The following is a 19774-nucleotide window of genomic DNA, read 5'->3' on the forward strand; positions in this document are numbered from 1 at the left end:
TCGCCTCTTAGCATAGGTAAGAAAGCAAGCAAGCCAGGAGCACTGAGTCAAGGTGAGGTTTTCTCCAATGTGTAGCGGGCCACAGGAGATGCACTGAAGCCGTGCGACTCTTGCCCACCTCCACCTGTGCAGAGCTGGGCTGCTACCCCCAAACGAAATGTTCTTATCTCCCGCTTCAACTCCTCTCCCAGCACCCGGCACACGCGTAACAAAAAAATGCTTTGAAAACTGCAGAACAAGGCGCACTCTGTGCATCCAGCTCAAGTACACTTCCCCCAGGATGAGCAGAATTAGGGGCAAGGAGAATTTCCTTGGGGAAAGTCACACTGGGAGCCAACGACCCCGCTTGGAATAATAAGTAACTTTGAATAATTTAATTGTACTGTATTTTTTTTTTTTTTCAGCTTGAAAATGTCAGGAAGAGGATGTTAGAGCAGGACACACGCTAATACACAGAACAAGCTGGCTCGCCTTACTATCTTCTGGGGGTTTTTTAGTATTCTTATTTTGGTCTTGTATCCTGCAGTTGTATCACTCCATAGTAACAACCTGCTGAGTGAGAAGGGGATTTACAGTGCTTTTCTCTAGTTCTTAAAGTATTTCTGTCACTTAGCTGCCATTTCAGAGTTAAAGGAGAACTAACTACACGTTTTGGACTGACCTAGCTGTTTTCTCCCTTTTTCAAAGAAAGCTTTTCAATGACAAATGTGGCAAAAAGTATGTTGCGTTGTGGGAGGGAGGGAAGCAGTGTTTGGTATCCAAGGGGTACATCTGCACTAAATTATCCTGCTCTGAAGTTTGGACTGATTTTTCAGTTAACAAACTGTTTTACCATGTTCCTTCAACTATTGGAGAAATAAGTTGTCTGTCAGTGTTTCTCTACTGCGAGTTTAAACCGAACATCAACCTCAGTGCAAAGCTCAGCAGCAGGTTCAATATTTAAGCCGCCTTTCCAGCAGATGCATGTGGGAATCCACCGCCCAGTTGCAAAGGTGTAACTCGTGAGTGCACTGGGAAGGCACGGCCGATGGCCAGACACGGCCCTGACATGAGGAGGGGGGCTGTGCTGCAGGATGAGTGTACCCCTGCCATGGAGGGACCTCCCTGGCCATTGCTAATGGGGGTTGCACACTCGGGGAAGACCAGGAGGGGGTAGGAGTGAAGGCTGGGATTGCAGGGCGCTGAAGAGGACCTAAGCCAGCTGCAGGAGAAGGGATCCAGGCATGTTTGTGATGATAACTCGGGAGGGACTCATCGTTTCAGCATCATTTTCATCCTGTGTAATTGGTGTGATCAGGAAGGCACCCACCAGCTGCCAGAGTGGGTGGGGAGGGGGGATGTAAGGGCAGTGACAGGGGACAGATGTGGCACCTTCCCTTCTGCCAAACAAATGCTCAGTGACGAGCAGAGGAGAGGAAGAGCAGCAGTGAAATGGAGGCGCGTGTGATCGTGGCACTGGTGCCCATGGGCTGGCACTGAGGAGGTGGACAAGGAGGCATTTGGCGGCACCTTGCACAGCCTGACTGCAGCAAACTGCTTCCAGCATGAGCACTGAAACCCCGTTCTAGAAATGTTTTGAGTCAGAACCAAGAGGCTGTTCCAGCTCTGCTAGGAGTTCGGTTTCTCAGCGTGATGAGATCCTTCCTGGCTCCCTGAGCTTTCATGTGGCAGCAGGGCTGGGCTTCCGAGCCATGGCCAAAACATCCGAGTGCACAGAAAAGGAGAGGCAGCTGAAAAGTAAAGGTGGAAATAAACTTGGGGCGATGCTTTCCCTCACAAGGAATTGGGGCTATCTGTTTTCTCCATAAATATTTGTTGCTTAATCTATCGAAGAACTTAACTTACACTGAGCAGAAAAACAAATAGAAAAAATGATGAAGCAATAAACTTCAGACTGGTGCAATTAGCCCCTCTGGAGAGGGCAGAGGACTGCCGCCAGCACAGACAGGTAGCCCTCGCACCTTTTCTTCTCCGGTCTTGGTACGTTTTATGCATTATCTTCCTACATCTGATCCCAGGCTTGAGATCTAGAGAATCTGTGGATACTAGAAACTCACCCACAGGAAACATACTCTAAGTTTTTGTGTGGTTTGCCATCCTATCTAGCACTGGGAGCTGAAATGAAGCTGCATGCAAACAGAGCAACCCACCAGCCCGGACCCAGCGCTCGCCCTCCTCCTCGAGGAGCGGAGGGTGGACAGAGAGAAGTGACAGGGGTTGGCTGACAAGGTCATCCACTGAAGGAGCTGAGAAGTTATCTCATGTCTTGTGAATGCTGATCCTGTGCCCTTTACACAACTCGATGAGACCTTAAATTATACGCTGTGGAGAGTCAAGATCATAAATAAAAAGGAGGGCTCCTCAGATAATGGCATTCCAGTAGGCTTACAAATATGCCTCATTTGGGAACATATTACATTACAGTTTTGGACTTGCCAAGTGATCTTCTGTTCTATTTATTACCAGCAGCCTTATATCAGACTCATACTCTAAGTTCTTAATTTGTGCAACTTTTGTTCTACCTCAAATAAAAGATTTTCTTTTGCCCCTTGATCCCGATGCTCTTACCACCCGGGAATGAGAACTGACCAAGGACATCAGGAAAAGCCCTGACATATCCTGGCATTCTCCCCCAGGTGCTCAGCTGAGGTACCACTAATACTGCAGCATCAACATCAGCCCTTTGGGAGGAGATTCGCCTTCGTTGGCACTGACCGATGCCAAGCTCATGCTTCTGAGGTTGACTTGTTGGCCCCAGGAAAGCACTGGCCAAACAAATGAGTGGCTTTACATACAGAATTACATCAGGGACACCAAGTAAAGTGAAACAGGTTCATTCTGACGGCACATGTAGAAAGGTTTGAATTATCCAGCACAAATTGGCCAACCCAGTTCAATCAAAGTGCTCGGCAGTCCTGCTCAGGATTTCGGACGTGTGTTATGAGGAGCAGCTGCTGCTCCAGGAAGCATGTTTTAGTCCAGGCGGGATCAAACCCTGAGAGTTTCTGGTGCATGTTCCAGAGAAATCAGCCTCAGCCTAGGTATCCAAGTTGGCTGTCATAAATATTTATTCATTAAAGAAGTCCTTGTTAGCTTCCGGTGCAGTTTCATAGCCTTCTAAAGACTCACAAACAAGGGAAAAGTATGGGCAGAGAAGGGGGGAGGAGGAATTTCCTCCCTTTCCTTATAAGTTAAAAAAAAAAAAGTTACAAAACCAGCTTGCCGTGTGGAAAATAAACTTGTCCAGTTTTGTATACATGTGTTTACCGTACAAACTTTCAGTGACTCAGATGTGAAATGTGCCTCAGGTTTGTTATGTGTTTTGTTTAGTTTTCTAACTCTCCCTGAGAAAACATGGGCCACAGTTCAGGCTGATGTCTATCCCATCCAGCAGATTGCAGGGGATGCACAATAAAACCCCAATCCTGTGAGTGTTTATGCATGCATGAATAGACCTGCATTCACTGGGCTTTTTCATGCATGTAATCATCCGCAGGATCAGGGCCTCAGGCACAGCACAAAACTTGGGTTCGTACATTTACTTGGGGCTGGAATTTGTTGCATTATTTTGACATAAACTCTTCATCACATTTCAGAATTTACTGCTGCATTTACGCCAGTCTTCCTGACTGGACAAGACTGACTTTAAGAAAGCTTTAAGAGGCTACCGACCTCCTTTTCCTTGCCTGTCAGCATTGATCTCCGTCAGACCCAATGTGCCTCCTTTTTAATCAGCTTGCTTCTCCCGCAGCTCTCTGATTAGGTCACATTTCAATTTGTGCCCACAGAGTTGCTCCCATGCTAGTGACTGGCGATGTTACAAACGCAATTCCTCGGCGCTCATGACTGAACCAAGTCAGACCCCCAGGTAACTACAGAGAGTTGGAAACTATTTTATGGGTTTGAGCTATTGCTGCTTCCTCGTGATGCATAAAGAAAAGCTACGATGGGGCTGATAAGCTGCATTTGATTTGATTGGATCCTCACCTGGGAACTACTTGTCTCTCATGTTGCTTGCCTGGAAAATTTATTGTGAATTCAGCTGCTTTAATGGAGGGCCTGAGGGTGCTGACCTCCAGTAGCAGTCCCATCTATGCCACACATCCATCAGTCATTGAGGTTAAATAGTGTGCTGTTATTAAAAAAAAAAGGAAAAAAAAAATCATCTCAGTGTTTGTCAGTCCCTTGGATCATGTAACTCATTTCATTCAGTCAGTCGCTAGCAGAGGGTAGGGAGAAAGGAGCCCCCCAAACACACCTGCCATTGATCTGAGGGGATGGGATGACTCAGAAACCACAGATGAGCAGCACTAGGCAGCCTTGGGGTTAAGCCCTGACTCAGATTGTTTTTGCATTTTGGGGGTTCTGACCCTTCGCTTCTGAGTTTGCGGTGAGAACTCCCCCTTGATGAAATAAACCTTCACCTCATGTCCTGCAGCTGGATCGGGGCAACTCCCAGTATCAATACAGGCTGGGGGGTGAAGAGATTGAGAGCAACCCTGTGGAAAAGGCCTTGGGGGTTCTGGTGGATGAAAAGCTGGACATGAGCTGACAGCATGCACTGGCAACCCAGAAGGCCAACTGTATCCTGGGCTGCATCAGAAGAAGCGTGGCCAGCAGGTCAAGGGAGGTGATTCTGCCCCTCTATTCTGCTCTGGTGAGACCCCACCTGGAGTACTGTGTCCAGCTCTGGAGCCCTCAGCACAGGAAAGACATGAACCAGTTGGAGCGGGTCTAGAGGAAGGCCACAAAAATGATCAGAAGGCTGGAACACCCCTCCTATGAAGAAAGGCTGAGAGAGTAGGGGTTGTTCAGCCTGGAGAAGAGAAGGTTCCAGGGACATCTTATTGCAGCCTTTCAGTACTTAAAGGGGACTTATAAGAAAGATGGAGACAGACATTTAGTAGGGCCTGTTGTGATAGGACAAGGGGTAATGGTTTTAAACTAAAAGAGAGTAGATTTAGACTAGATATAAGGAATAAATTTTTACACTGAGGGTAGTGAAACACTGGAACAGGTTACCCAGAGAGGTGGTAGATGCCCCATCCCTGGAAACATTCAAGGTCAGGTTGGACGAAGCTCTGTGCCACCTGATCTAGTTGAAGGTGTCCCTGCTCATTGCAGGGGAGGTCGGACTAGATGACCTTTACAGGTCTCTTCCAACCCATTCTATGATTCTTTGTTAGCTTTGGCTGAAGCTGAAGGTCATCTGAGTGAGGCTGTCAAAGATGGGGCAATTGCCGGAGAGGGCAAAGCCAAATGGAGCAGCAGACGACCTGCCCCAGGAGCAGTGTTTTGAATTCCCAGAGGTCAAAGGGAGTTTCTTGCCATCCTAACAGGGCCAGCAGGGGAGTTACTAATGTCAGACCCTGGGACATGGGGAGGAGCTCCCTCTGACAGGTACAAGGTTTTGTTAGGACCCCCATTTCCTGTAACAAGTAACAAGAAGCCCAGAGATATGCAACACCTCCAGGCAAACCCACCAAGCGACGCTTCCACTGCACACAAACATTTCGGTTACTTGACTGTTTGGGAACAAAAATACATGAAAACTACAATCCAGTTTCATGGGCTCTTGGTAGCACGCTGTTTATTTTTCCCGGAGGAACAATAAGGATTCTTAAAAGCAGATGGACTCAGACATTCTGATGATTTGCTGTAGAAGCAAAACAATGGGCCAGATTTTTTAAAAATAGAAAATACATCCATTGCACAAGTAAACCCTGCTCCCTCTATGCACAAAGTGGGACAAGATGGACAATGTTTTGCAGCACTTTTTGCAGATGCAACTGAGTAAAGGGTTTTCCTGACACAGTAATCATGGAAAATTTGAACATGAGCAGGGGCTTAAAAATTAATATAAGCACAGAATCACAGAATCACAGAATCACAGAATGGTTGAGGTTGGAAGGGGTCTCTGGAGGTCATCTGGTCCAAGTTCCTGCTCAAGCAGGACCACCTACAGACTGTGTCCAGACGGCTTTTGTATATCTCCAAGGATGGACACTTCACCACCTCCCCAGGTAACCTGTGCCAGTGCTCGTTCACTGTCACAGTGAAAAAGTGTTTCCTCATGTTCAGAGGGAGCCTCCTGTGTTCCAGTTTGTCCCCATTGCCTCTGGTCCTGTCACTTGGCACCACTGAAAAGAGTCTGGTTCCATCTCCTTTGCATCCTCTCTTTAGGTATTTATATACATTAATAAGATTCCCCCCTCAGACTTCTTTTCTCCAGGTTAAACACTCCCAGCTCCCTCATTCTTTCCTCATAGAAGAGACATTCCAGTCCCTTAATTATCTTTGTCACCCTTTGTTGGACTTTCTCCAGTACATCCATGTATTCTTGTACTGAGGAGCCCAGAACTGGACACAGCACTCCAGGTGTAGCCTCACCAGTGCTGAGTAGAGGGGAAGGATCACCTTCCTTGACCTGCTGGGAATACATTGTCTAATGCAGCCCAGGACACCAGTGGCTGCCTTTGTCACAAGGGCACATTGCTGGCTCATGGTCAACTGGTGCCCACCAGAATCACTAGGTTCTTTTCTGCCAAACTGCTTTCCAGCTTGGTGTCCCCCTGTTTCTCCACAGGTGCAGGACTTGGCACTTCTCCTTGTTGAATTTCATGAGGTTCCTGTCAGACCATTTCTCCAGCTAGTCGAGGTCCCTCTGGATGGCAGCACAACCCTCTGGCATATCAACCACTCCTCCCAGTTTTGTGTCATCAGCAAACTTGCTGAGGGTGCACTCTGCTCCATCATTTGGATCATTAATGAAGAAGTTAAACAGGACTGGATCCAGTAAGATGTTAAACATAATTGGATCCAGTATTGACTCCTGGGGTACGCTGCTGGTTACTGGCCTCCAAGTAGACTTCATGCCACTGACCACCACCCTCAGGCCTGGCCATTCAATGAGTTTTCGGTCCAACTCACTGTCTGCTCATCCAGCCCACACATCAACAGCTTGTCTACGAGGATGTTACAGGAGACTGTCAAAGGCCCTACTGAAGTTCAGGTAGACAGCATTGACTACTCTCCTCTGTTTTACCAAGCCAGTCATTTCACTGTAGAAGTTTATCAAGTTGGTCAAGCATGACTTCCCCTTGGTGAAACCACGCTGACTAATCCTGATGATTTTCTTCTGCTTAATGTGCCTGGAAATGTTTTCTAGGATTAGCTGCTTTATCACCTTCCCAGGGATCAAGATGAGACTGACTGGCCTGTAGCTCCCCGCCCGCATCCTCCTTTCCCTTCTTGAAGACAGGGGTGACATTTACTTTCCTCCAGTCTTCAGGCACTTCTCCCAGTTGCCATGGTCAAAGATTATCAAGAGTGTTATTGCAATGACATCTGCCAGCTCCCTCAGCACTTGTGGTGCATCTCATCAGGACCCATGGATTATAGCCAGTTTGCTTAAGTATTCTCTGACCTGATCCTCTTCCACTAAGGGTACGTCTTCCTTGCCCCAGCATTTCCCCCTGGTCTCTGTGACCTAGGATTCCTGAAGACCAGTCTGGCTAGTAAGGACAGAGGCAAAGAAGCCATTCAGTCCTTCAGCCTTTTCTGTATCCTGTGCAAAGAGGTCCCCCATCTCATTCAGCAATGGGCCCATGTTTTCCCTAAGCTTCCTTTTGTCACCTATGTGCTTACAGGTTCCCTTCTTGTTGTCTTTGACAACCCTGGCTAGATCACATTTGGCCAGATTCATTTGGGCTTTGGCTTTCCCAGCTTTGTCCCCAGACACTTGGACAATATCTCTGTATTCCTCCCAGGTTACCCGCCTTTCCTTCCACCCTCGCTTCCGCCTTCTGTATGCTTCCTTTGTAATGTAGCAAAGGGAAGGTGCAGCAAAGAATATTTTCTTCACTCTGTTGAATTGTCAGTGTCAAAAATGAACCTGAATAAACACAAGCCATTACCGAGAACGAGAAAATACAAAATCCATGAAAAATTATTATAAGCAAAGTATCCACGTTACTTCTCCATGCTTCTAGAGAAGGCTAAATGGGAACATCAGATGGCCCAGCCCAACCTCCTGTAGGTCAGCATTACACCTGGATTGAAACCAATGTATATACATATACACACATCAAACACTTGTATATACACATCAAACTACATAACTAAAACCAAACTATATAATATAAATATCAGGTATTATATAGCATGTATAATAAAGGCTTCTCTTTAAAGGCTAGTGGGCCCTTTGCTTTGATGAGTTAACATATTTCAGAGGGTGTGTATCTGATTCATGATTAAAGCTTATATATTTCTAGCACTAGAAGAAATTAAACCAATTTGCTGATCCTGTAGGTAGTCTGGTGTTAGAAAGAACAGTTGTTTCTTTTTACATGGTAAACTCAGTAATCATAGGTGGAGGGGAATTAACCCACATCAAAAAACAGAACCAGTTTTCCTAAATGAAATTTTGTAATGTGAAAGAAGTACTTTAAAGAAACTAATGAAACCTAAGTATTGCATCATAATTTGTCCTATTAATGTTGGTATCATCACTTTAAAATTCAGGTTACTATAGATACTATATTTTTCAGACAACCAAAGTAGGGCAAAAGGAGAGCACCATAAAAACCAGACAGGTTTTCAGTTGCAGGATTTTCTTGTGTAAACTCGTGGTTGCAGCATATAGTGCAACTTCTGTTTTTGAAGCTGTCCAACATTTTCAAGAAGACTAATATGTCCACTTTGATTTTCATTAAATTCAGAACATAAAAGATCAAATACACTCAATAACTGATGTTAAATGTCAATGACATACCAGCAGAAAGGAATTTTTTTCCACATGAATATGGTATGAATGGAATGTGTTGGGAATAATGTCAGTGCCCGCAACAACAAGCTCTTTTCTCAAGAGCACATCTCTTTTAACAAATGCTGAAAGCGACTGATACAAGGGGCCTCTCTCCCCATGCTTTGTTGTGTAATCTGTACAGGTACCATCTTTGGGGCATTTGAGTTTTATTTTAGGGCTCTAAAACCATAACACTTCCCTAAAAGCATGTACTAAGTGGTAGGGTGTGGTTTAAATGGTGCACAACTCCCAGCAAGACTTGGAGAGAGATCTTAAGTGGCTCCAAAATATGTAAATGTGCCATTCCCATCTACCTATGAACCTGGGTCCCAGGTTTTGCCCTCCTTCCCCCTCCAGCCCGTGCAGCCTACATCCAGGAGATCTTATCCCACATCACCCCACCCCAAATCCCAACCCTGTGCCACCATGACTTCCACCACCCTTGTATTCCACATCCCCCAGGGCCCCTCTGGTGTATTTCACCCTCCTACTGTACGTTGCCTCCTTCCCACACCAAAGGTGCGTAAAGAACTGAAGGGCAAGTCAGGCACCATGTCTTGTATATCCAGACTTGGATGGACGCAGCTTTTTAAACTTTTTAGAACTGTAGACCACATTTGACTCCGGCTTGTCCTTCAGACTGATCTTGGTATCCAGGCACAGCTACCTACAACTTCTCAAATGTATGAGAAAGGCCATTGTCTGCCATGCCCTTCTCATCCACTCCTGCCGCTAACTCTTGACAGAGGATTTCCAAAGAGCTGCACCAACGTGCTGCCTGTCCTCGCTCTGTGCCAATGCAGGCCACCTTCACTGCGTGGGTAGATGAAGAATCAAGAGGAGGTAGAAGAAAGCTCCAAGTCCAATACCACGAGTTGGTACGCTCTCAGTAACATGTCTAAGTCAAAAAGAAGTCTGTCATAGATGACAAATTTGCTGAATGTAATGGGTACGTGCTTGCATTAACGGGTAATAACTTACGACAAGGTTTTCAAATGCAGTTGGTGATTTTGCATGTGGTTGTTGTTATTTGCTGTGCACAAAACGCCCCTGCTTTGGAGAAGAGAGGTGCAGCCTCTCTGAAAAATCAGGCTGACACCAAAACAAGTGGGTCCCAACATCCTTTTTCAAAAATTCTTGCCTGGCTTTCACAATCCTCACAGGCGTCTTGGGCACCTGAGAAAAAAGCTGGAACTGCCTCTTCATAGCCAGGATGTGTCTTAGTATCATTCAGCCCTGACAATACTTGTGTTTGGAGTAGCAGAAACAGGTTAATGAAGTGTGTGCATTGAGCATTGATACACCAGTGAGATTTCTAAAAGCATCATCAGGAGAAACCTGCAGTCTCCTACAAATGCATGAAGAAAACCGAAAGCCCAACACCGTTCCCCTCTCCTGTGGGAATTTCACCTATTTACACAGACATCTGGGTCAGCTCACTTACAAAGATACACATCTGACAACGGGCAACAAAATAAGCAGCCAGTTTTCAAAGAGAACAACTGCCAGTAAAACTTGTTGGCCAGGGTGATGATTTCTCACCCACTCAGAGTATTTTTGACCAGAGGAAAAGACCCGTCTTCCCCACGCTGCTGCCTCCTTAGTAATCTGCCCTGGCGGTTACAACCTGCCTCTCAAACCCTCCCGTGTTTTGAATCCAAGCAAAAGCTTTGGCAGCTGTAAACCTAGCACGGGCTTGTTTTAAATGATGAGAGGAAACAGGCTGACAGTGAGCTGATTAGAAAGCTCTTAGAGCCCTCTCGGCTGAGTGGGGAGAAAAGGACAACTCTCTCTGTGTGCTGCCAGAGAAGGGACACGGGGGCACCCGGAGCCCGGCTTGCTGTCCTCGGCGACATCGTGAGGATGTGGGAAAAGACAACTTCAGGGAGGCTGAGCTGCCCTGGCCAGCCTGCCCCTTCCTGACAGCCTCTGCTCTTGAAGATAACGAGGGAGGAAATAATGAAACACTATGGTAAAGACTAGATGAATTTGAAGAGACAACTGCAAGCTGTTTCCCGGCCCCAGCCTTATCTGGAGTCCCAGAAAATAACCCTTTTCTGTGGTCAATAAATAACCTGTTATGATCGGGGTGAAGTATTTGGTTTAACTTCTGCCGTTGAGTGCTGGCCAGTGGGGCTTGGTTTCCACAAAGACCAGGGCTAACTGTATTTCTAGCCGTGTTTTGGAGCGGAGAGGAAAGGCTCTGCAGGATCCTCTCACCAGCAGTGTGTGGGTTAAGTCAACGGTATTTAAATGCATCATAGAAAATGAAGATGCAGAGTCAGGACGGGAAGGAAGGGTTAAAAGGATGGACTCGAAAAGCCGTGTAGAGGTTATTGAATGGACAAAGCAGCGAGCATTAAAAATAATTCAGCCAAAAAAATAAAAATAAATACGGGAGGAAATTACTTCAGCGCAGCCCACACTGCGTTATCAGTATGAAAGCTCTGGGAGCTGCTTTTCTTTCCCAAATGGCAGCTGATAGCTGATCTAAACAAAAGGTCCTCAGGGCAGCAAGGGGATGGGAGGGAGGCTCAGGGAGGGGACAAACAGAAGATGCACCAGAGCAGCAAGGGCTTGAGGCCACAGGCAACCCCATGGCCGCACACTGATCAGCAGCGTCGACCGCAAGGAGAGGCAGCCCTCTTCAATAATCTCTGCAATGAGCCCCTACAGTCCATCTGAGCAGAAGAAGATGTGTCATAGGCTCAGACGTCTTCTCTGACCTGTTGCCCAGCGGTGCCTCCACTTATCACACTTCAAACTTCAGGGTCCAAACCGCACATTTCCCCAGAAAGCCATCACGGGCTGCTCTGCAGCAGCAGCCCAGCCGCAGTCTGAGGGCAGCAGTTCCCCGTGGCGGCACCTCGAAAGGCTGTGTTTGCACCAACGGGTCAGCAGGGCAGCTTGGTTCCCACTGAAAACTGCTCACCCTTTGGGGTGGGTCAGTATTTTCATTACGATTTTTATCCAGCTGCAAGAACACACTGAAACTTGTGTGAGTCCACCATGTTACACCCCTACATGCCTTAAAGGACCACCCCTAGGGTATCCTCAAATTCACTGGCTGCAGCTCTACTCTGCCTCTGCAAAAAAAAAAAAAAAAACGACCTCTGTGAAGCAATCAACTTTTTGCTGTTCCCCTGAGTGGTCAAGAAGGCAATTTACACTACAGTTCATTCCCGCTACCTTCATAAAGCAAGAAAAAAAGAGAAAAAAAAAAAAACAAAACCCTGCTCACTCCCAACTGCAAAAACAGTGAGGCAAAACGCAGTTCAGCTGTATGGTGGTACCTATGAAACCAACCATCTAAGATGGAAGTTTGGTTTGGGGTTGAGAAAGTTTTTTTCCTGTACAGTGAAATAACTGGGAGTAATAGTCATTAAATCTTTCATTGAGTTTCCTGGGGTCTGAAAGACATCTGGGAGCATTACGGGAGGAATACCATGTGCAGTAGCTGTGCTAGGAGCAGCCCCAATTTATGGCTCCATCTGTAACTGCTGCACTTCACCTGAAGCAGATGCTGAAACAGTCCCTGAAGTTAAGTGATGCCGATATCACGGCTCAGCAACCAAACTCCGTGCCAGGACAGGCCGTGGTCTGCTTTACCTTTCCTCCACCTTGATCAAGCCCAGTTAAGGTCTGCATTGAACGGAGACAGCAGTTTCCACACTGGCCCTGATGCACAGGAAGCAGATAAGGAAGGAGCGGAGCGGGGCTGAGTGCCACCCTACCGGGATGCCAGTCTGCAAGTCCCACCGTCACCTCCATGGGATGCTGCTGGTGGCTTCATCACACTCATCAGTGGAGGTGGCAGCAGCAAGGCACCCTGTTACCAGGGCAGTGGGCTGCACTCGCCAAGACAAGATGAAGGACCACTAGTCCCTTTCACAAAGTGTCACAGAGGTGGTGAGCAAGGAGGACACAGCGAAACAGCTGTGCCTTATAGCAGTGATGTGCTTTCTTATCCCTTCTAATTTGGCTCTTTCCATATCACAGCTGTATGATACTACTGGAGAAACCTTATCATAGTTTTATTGAAACACAGCCCTCAGCAGGGATCCTGGAAAAAGTCAAAGAGGTGGAGAAGGATTCATCAGCACAGACAGACACATTTTTGCGGAGGCAGCTGACCATTTCTCCACAAAGCATCCGGAGCCTTCTCGGTATTCCCAATCAGCCTCCATGCCTCCAGCTGACTTCCCATAAAAATGCTGAAGGGTCTTTGATCTCAGGGTACACGTCCTTATGAGAAAGGGAGGGGTAAAATCACAGAGGTCGGGCAAACACTTGACAGAAGTTCCTGCAGCTCCTCAGACCCAGCCAGCCTTTGAGGTCCTGTGCCAGAGATCACAGATTTAGTTTGATCAGTCATGAGTTGAAAAGGCAGAGCAAAGCTGCTCAGGTCAAATCAGATGCTTAACTCTCCTTGCCTTTTGTGATGGGTGGGGAAGTTCAGTAAAAATTAGGATGATAAGAAAGAACACACAAAAAAAGACTAATGAGAAATTACATATTGAAAGCATCTACCTCCTTGTTATACATCATCTCAGTTTGGATATCAGTTAATGGCTCAGCCAGTTTCCCAACTCAGCCTCATCAAATTCCCTGTAAGTGGCAAAAAATTTAGAAGTTAAGTGTTTCATTGGAACACACTATATCCCCAGCTTTCCAGCCAACACACATAACACAGCTTTTGCATTTTACAATCTATTATTTTTGCTGATGCTGGAACAGAGCTCTGACCCTGGAGGGGATAAAACTAGTCCAAATGATAACAGCTTAAATGGCACTAAAAATAAACAAATGTTCAGATAGATATTCTTTACTTATGTCTCTGACAGAAATTCCTCTGTGAGGAAAGAATTTCAGTCTGTAACGGAGGAGTTGGACCTTTCCTCGTTCCTGCCTTCCCATTGACTCAATGCATATGGAGCACTCATGTAATGACTTTTCCCCTGGGAACCCCAACTTATCCTAAAATGCCAATCAAAGGGATGGATTCCCCCCCTGCTTACACCGCTTTCCTCTGCCCAAACAACCCTCATGTTAACAGCTCTCTATAGGCATATAGGGCAACTAAGATGATTAAGGGAGTGGAGCATCTCCCTTATGAGGAAAGACTGAGGGAGCTGGGTCTCTTTAGTTTGGAGAAGAGGAGACTGAGGGGTGATCTTATTAGCGTTTATAAATATATAAAGGGGGAATGTCATGAGGATGGAGCCAGGCTCTTCTCAGTAGCGACCAATGATAGGACAAGGGGTAATGGATTCAAGCTGGAACACAAGAGGTTCCACTTAAATTTGAGAAGAAACTTCTTCTCAGTGAGGGTGACAGAGCACTGGAACAGGCTGCCCAGGGAGGTTGTGGAGTCTCCTTCTCTGGAGACATTCAAAACTCGCTTGAACGCCTTCCTGTGCAACCTCATCTAGGTGTTCCTGCTCCGACAGGGGGATTGGACTAGATGATCTTTTGAGGTCCCTTCCAATCCCTAGCATACTGTGATACTGTGATATATAAGCAAAAGTAAAACAAACTGTCCGCTATCAAACCATCCTGACTGTATGAAAGAGAAAGAGCTTTTCTCTGCATCTGGTCTTGCTATTATCTAAAATACTGCAGTTATTCTGGAAAAAGAAATCAGCCGTTGAGAATCCAGGCTGAGGCCTAAATAAATAATTTGAGGCTGATAGGAAGCAGGGTATGTAAACTGAGAAACGTATAGCTGAAAAAGCAGTGGTTTGGTTCCCCTCCAATCGGCCCACCTCTCGGGAAGGGATACATGCTGAAATGCTGACACAAGGTACTTGGGAACAAAAGGAGAATGCTGCAAATGGAAACCTGTAGGCAGCAGATGATAGTGCACAGTAGAATTTCTTGTCTATTAGCTAGGAGCCAGAATAATGAAACATATAAATAGAAGCAATAACCTGGTGATGGGTAACACCCCAAAATTTCAGTGAGAAGACAATATCCCAGGTTATTTGAAAAATCTTCCCTGGAACTGGGGTGGCAATCCGTCCTGAGAAAACATTTCTAGAAAACGCGGGAGCCCTGCAAAGGAGACCTCTCCTGGCTGTCTCAATGTATCTCCTGCCACGGAAGCTCAGTCCAGGGGCTGATGCTCAGCTCTCCATAGAGCCCACCTTGTGGAGAGATGACTCGTCATGTAATTAATTGTCTGGTAGCCCAGATGAATATGGAAGACAGGGAAAAGCTACTGTCAGAAAACAGGTTAATTTGCAGAATGGACAAGTAACTATTTACCCCTTTGCTTGAAAGAAGAAAGGAAGCAGTAAGCTGGAACAGCTGAGGGCTGTGATGGGGACGGTGCAACAGAAAATTGCTAAAGATTTTATGCTCAGGCATCTCTGCTTTACATGTCCCCATGCTGTGAAGCGTGACAATCCTAGGACTATTTGCATGACAGTGGCAAGAAGATGCAGACAGAGAAGCTGCCATATTTACTAGGAGGTGTATTCCAAGACAGGTTTGTCAAATATGCTTTGCGTATACATGTAGCCACAGACAAAAGGAAGTAATTCATTCACCACCAATTTCCGTGGTGAAAATTACTTCAAGATTTATTCCATGCCCGTGTGCCCAGCACACTCCTCATACAAACCCCACAGTTACACACCCATGCACACGCGTGGGTACACACACCCCACACATGGAGACATCCCATCAGTGGCACTAACTAACTCATGAAAATGGTTAATTGTGTTTTATCTGGAACTAAAACTAAATCTGGAGCTGAAAAGACAATCAACAAAGCCGCAATGCTGAGAATCCTGAAACAGGAAACATCTGTCTGGGGAGGAGGCACTGCCACCCCCGGCGGTGAGCGGCGGTGTGGGGAGATGCGTGTTGGAGCCCCGACCCTCTGCGGAGGGCTGGGGCACAAGTCACTTCACTTGACTTTGTATTTTCTCTTCTTTATTTCCCTGGAATACTGTACGTGCATGACAGTACATGCTCCTCCAGGACTATACATGCCCAGCAGAAACAGAAAGATGGCCGAACGTGAGAAGGCACGAGGTAGTTATTCGGGAGCCCCATCAACAAAATCATTATTCAACACAGGAAAGTGGTTTTGGTGTTTGGATGTGGTGACAGATCGGAGCTGGGGGGAGCTGGAGCTTCCAGGTAGGCTGCAAGAAATCCAGTCAGCAATGAATGGATCTTCAGTTTAGTATAGGCAGTGGGAGAAATGGTTGAGCTGAAATCCATAAGGTCTGGAAGGCCCTCAGATGAAATTGAGGCTTTTCAGAGTATATTTTCCAGAGGTCCAAAGAACATAAAAACAAAAAAACTTCATACAGAATAGGCAAAGTCACAAGAAGATGCTAAAGAACGGAGAGGGGAAAGCTTACACAGAAGGAAATGGGCAAGTTTTATTTTTGGCTGTATGTTTCATTGTAGAAAGCAAACACTGCATAATGGGCACACTAGTGTTCCAAAAACCACATCTCAGAGATACCGTTAGCTCAGGACATTCACAGCATATATAAGCTCCAAAAGACAAACATATACTTTGTGTAATCAGGGTCCGAGTAAAGACTGCAGAGACCATTACCGCACCAAAAGGATAACCCAGCCAACCACAGGCTCAGAGGTTATAAAAAACTGCATTCAAGAAAGTCAATTAGGCTCCACAGAGCTCTTGAAATGACCAAAATGACAGGAAAGAAAAAGCATTTCTGAACTGAAGGGCCAAATCCTGCCCCGCCAGTCACACAACGCAGCGTGAGCTATGCATCGTTATCTGAGGACAGAAACATAAAGAACAAGAAAATAATGCTGTTTAAAGCCAGTAATTGTTTCCTATGGTTTCACAGAGTTGTGCTGAGTAAAATGCGTTTGTTATATTACGACAGTGGGTCACAGAAACCATAGTAAGGGAGGAAAATGCAGGAAGATTATACGTTGCAGGAAGACATAGCTGCAGTAAAGATGAACATAAAAAGCAAAACTGAATAGAGATCTAGAATTTCTAAATTACCCTTGGCCCAAATGTCTGGCTTACCACTGAAATAGTATAATTATAAAGCTGGCATAAAACAGGACATGGATCTAGTTACTAATTCTTACTAGCAATAGCAGCAAAACAGTTTCTGCCAGTAGCGGGTCTCTTGACAAAAACCTTGTGTCTTCTACATGATGTGACCTATAGGGAAAACTGGTTTTAATCAGGCAAATCTATAAATGGTATGTAGTTGTGGTCGCTCCTCTCAGATGTCAAAAGGAACAGAGGAGAAAGTGGGGGAAAGGGAGGGGGGATCTTCACTGTAATTTCTGGTTTAACACTTCGCTTTCTCTGAAATGCACAGTGGAATTTGTAGATTTGGGAGATTGCCTTTGTCGTGCAGGCCAGTGACGGCAGCAGTGCCACCTCACAAGCCAGGTGGAAATAAAAAGAAAAAAAAAAAACAAACTCAACCCAACTCTTCCTAGTAGTATTGTTTCATCCCCTGTGCTCCACTTAAGTTTTGACTGCAAATACAGGGTTTTTTTCATGGCTGCAGTTCTGAACTCAGTCACTCTAATCTCTGTTTTCCAGCACACGCTTAAGCCTAAGCACATGAGCTACACCACTAAAGTCAAGGGCACAGCTCCTGTGCCAAGATGTTAAGCACTGGTTCAAGTGTCTCACTGGGTCCGTCCAAAGAGCTTGGGAAGAAAATAATCCTAAATAGTTTTCTTTCTTTGTGGTAGGCATCCGTGAAAGACAGCAATCAGGGGAAGGTGTCAGTGAGTTAACATTTAAATGCCTTACACCTTATCATAGTCTATACGCAGTTTAAGGTTGTGTGGAGACTTTCGTCTAGCCTTTTTACCAGTGAAAAATTGTCTTCAACAAAGCTAGACTTTTTTGCCATGTTTCTGCTTTCTACTGAGATGTTTGAGCTTTTGACAAAAATCTGACCCCTTGAAAACCCAATAACTCAGCTGCACCGAAAAGTGTACAGATTATGGTTAAAAAAAGCTTCTAATCTTCTGATGAAAAGACAAAATTTTGTGCAGAGCCAAATCCCAGTCATGCAACTATTGAGCTGAACACATTTCCTTGAGCAACACATGGCAAGATTAGTATTAGAAAAGCATAGCCCCTTTCACATCAACTAACCCCATTTTAACCACAGTTTTGCAAGCCTGTGATCTATGCTTGGTATTTAAAATGTTATTTATTTATGTGTATATATGCATATTGTGTATACACATTTCCCCGTTATTCTGCCTTAGGTATATTGAGGGCCCTCCACATGCCCAAGAGCTGCCAGAGTACTTAAGCATTTATGACCTGTGATTCAGAGTGGGTCTGAAGGTCATTAAAGGTTGGGTAAGGAAGCGGTTCACGCGACAGCCAGTTTACCATGATTGATTGTTGTGCTGTAAAATATTATGAAACCTCCCCATTAACTCTTTTTCTCTGCACAGTGCCTACAAGCGGTGGTGAAAGCCATGAGGAGCAGCTGTGTCGGAACTCCAACACAGCCAGCACTTGTCCCTCCAGCTTATCCAAATGGTTTTCTGAGTAACGTCACAACACTGCTGCAATGTTGAACAAGGGTCACCAAGGCTGACAGATAATGATTTTCAAAAGCAAACAAAACCCAGGAGTTGAAGAAATGTTTTTGCTCTTAAAAAAAGAAAGTCCACACGCACCTCCACAGCCGTGCGATGAAAGAGGGCATTGAACTGTGCTTCGCTAGATGATGGTATCTTGCCAGGCCCATGGACAAAGGTGATCTATGACTATCTCCCTCCTGCAGTGAGCAAAACAGACAGCGGGCATTGCAGAGGTCCAGCAATGATCACCCCGTGCCTGCATGTCCTGTCCCACTCTGGTTAGAGTTATAATTTTGTCAGGACAGGTGAATTAATTCCTTCTGGATATTATTGGCAGAGTCTTGCCCCAGTGGTGCCCATGTGCCCACAGCCTGGGACTCTCCATTTACGCTGCACAAAGCCCACCACCCACCCATATCGTTCTTCCAAAAACCCCTGAGCCTATAACAGACATGCATCCATAAAACAACAACAACAACAAAAGTAAGTATGTCCCAGCACTCAGCACAGGTGAGAGGGAGGAATTTGCTTCCACGCCTCATCGTGTGGCTACAAGTAGCACGCCTGGCGGTGAGACCTCACACATGTGACCCGTTGCCTATGTATACTCTCACCGGAGGACCAGAAGAGCACGGCAGCGTGAGCAAGGGTGTCTGGGTTTGCACACAGCTGTTTGCACGACCAAGAAAAGGAGGAAGAAGGAAAAAAGGCTTTGGCACAAGTCTCAAGCACTTCCAAAAGAGAAAGCCCTGCTTGACTGTTCCTCTCTCATATCTACCCCAAAATAGAGAAATGGGCAACTCTACAATAAGTCCTGAACTGGAGGACAAACAGCAGACCAAGGGCTTGTTTCTCCTGCACAGCATCGATCCCTTAATTCTTACTACAGTTCTCTGTCACTAAATCCTGCCACACACCTACTGAGCAGCAGCCTAACCCTTGACTGCAAGTTACTGTCCACCATCAGGCACAGCACCAGAGGAATGAGTGGGATTAGCCAAAGAACAAAACAATTTGTGAATAAAAGCAGCAGAATCTAATCTTTAGTACAGATCCCCCAGATGGCATCTGCTCCTTCTCATGAGCTCAATTCTCAAGTTTGCAGTCTGTATAAAAAAGGAGTCTTTTCACTCTCTTACTTGTTTGCCCAGAGATGTCATTCACGTCATCGCAAAGACCAGGCTGGGAGGCTTCAAAGGAAAGGTTTGTTTAAGCAAAAAGCCATCTTTTTTTTGTCTGATTCTTTTAGACAAAGTGATTGACATTTTTGGCTTCTGCTTAAAATGGAACTTCAAATCAGGGAAAAATGATTATAGGAAACAAACTACAAATAGTCTCTTTCTAAAAAGTACTCTTTTTATTTATTGAACAAAAGTAACTTTTTACTTTTACCCA

The sequence above is a fragment of the Vanellus vanellus genome (assembly GCF_965231255.1).
Source record: "Vanellus vanellus genome assembly, chromosome: 2".
NCBI lineage: Eukaryota > Metazoa > Chordata > Aves > Charadriiformes > Charadriidae > Vanellus > Vanellus vanellus.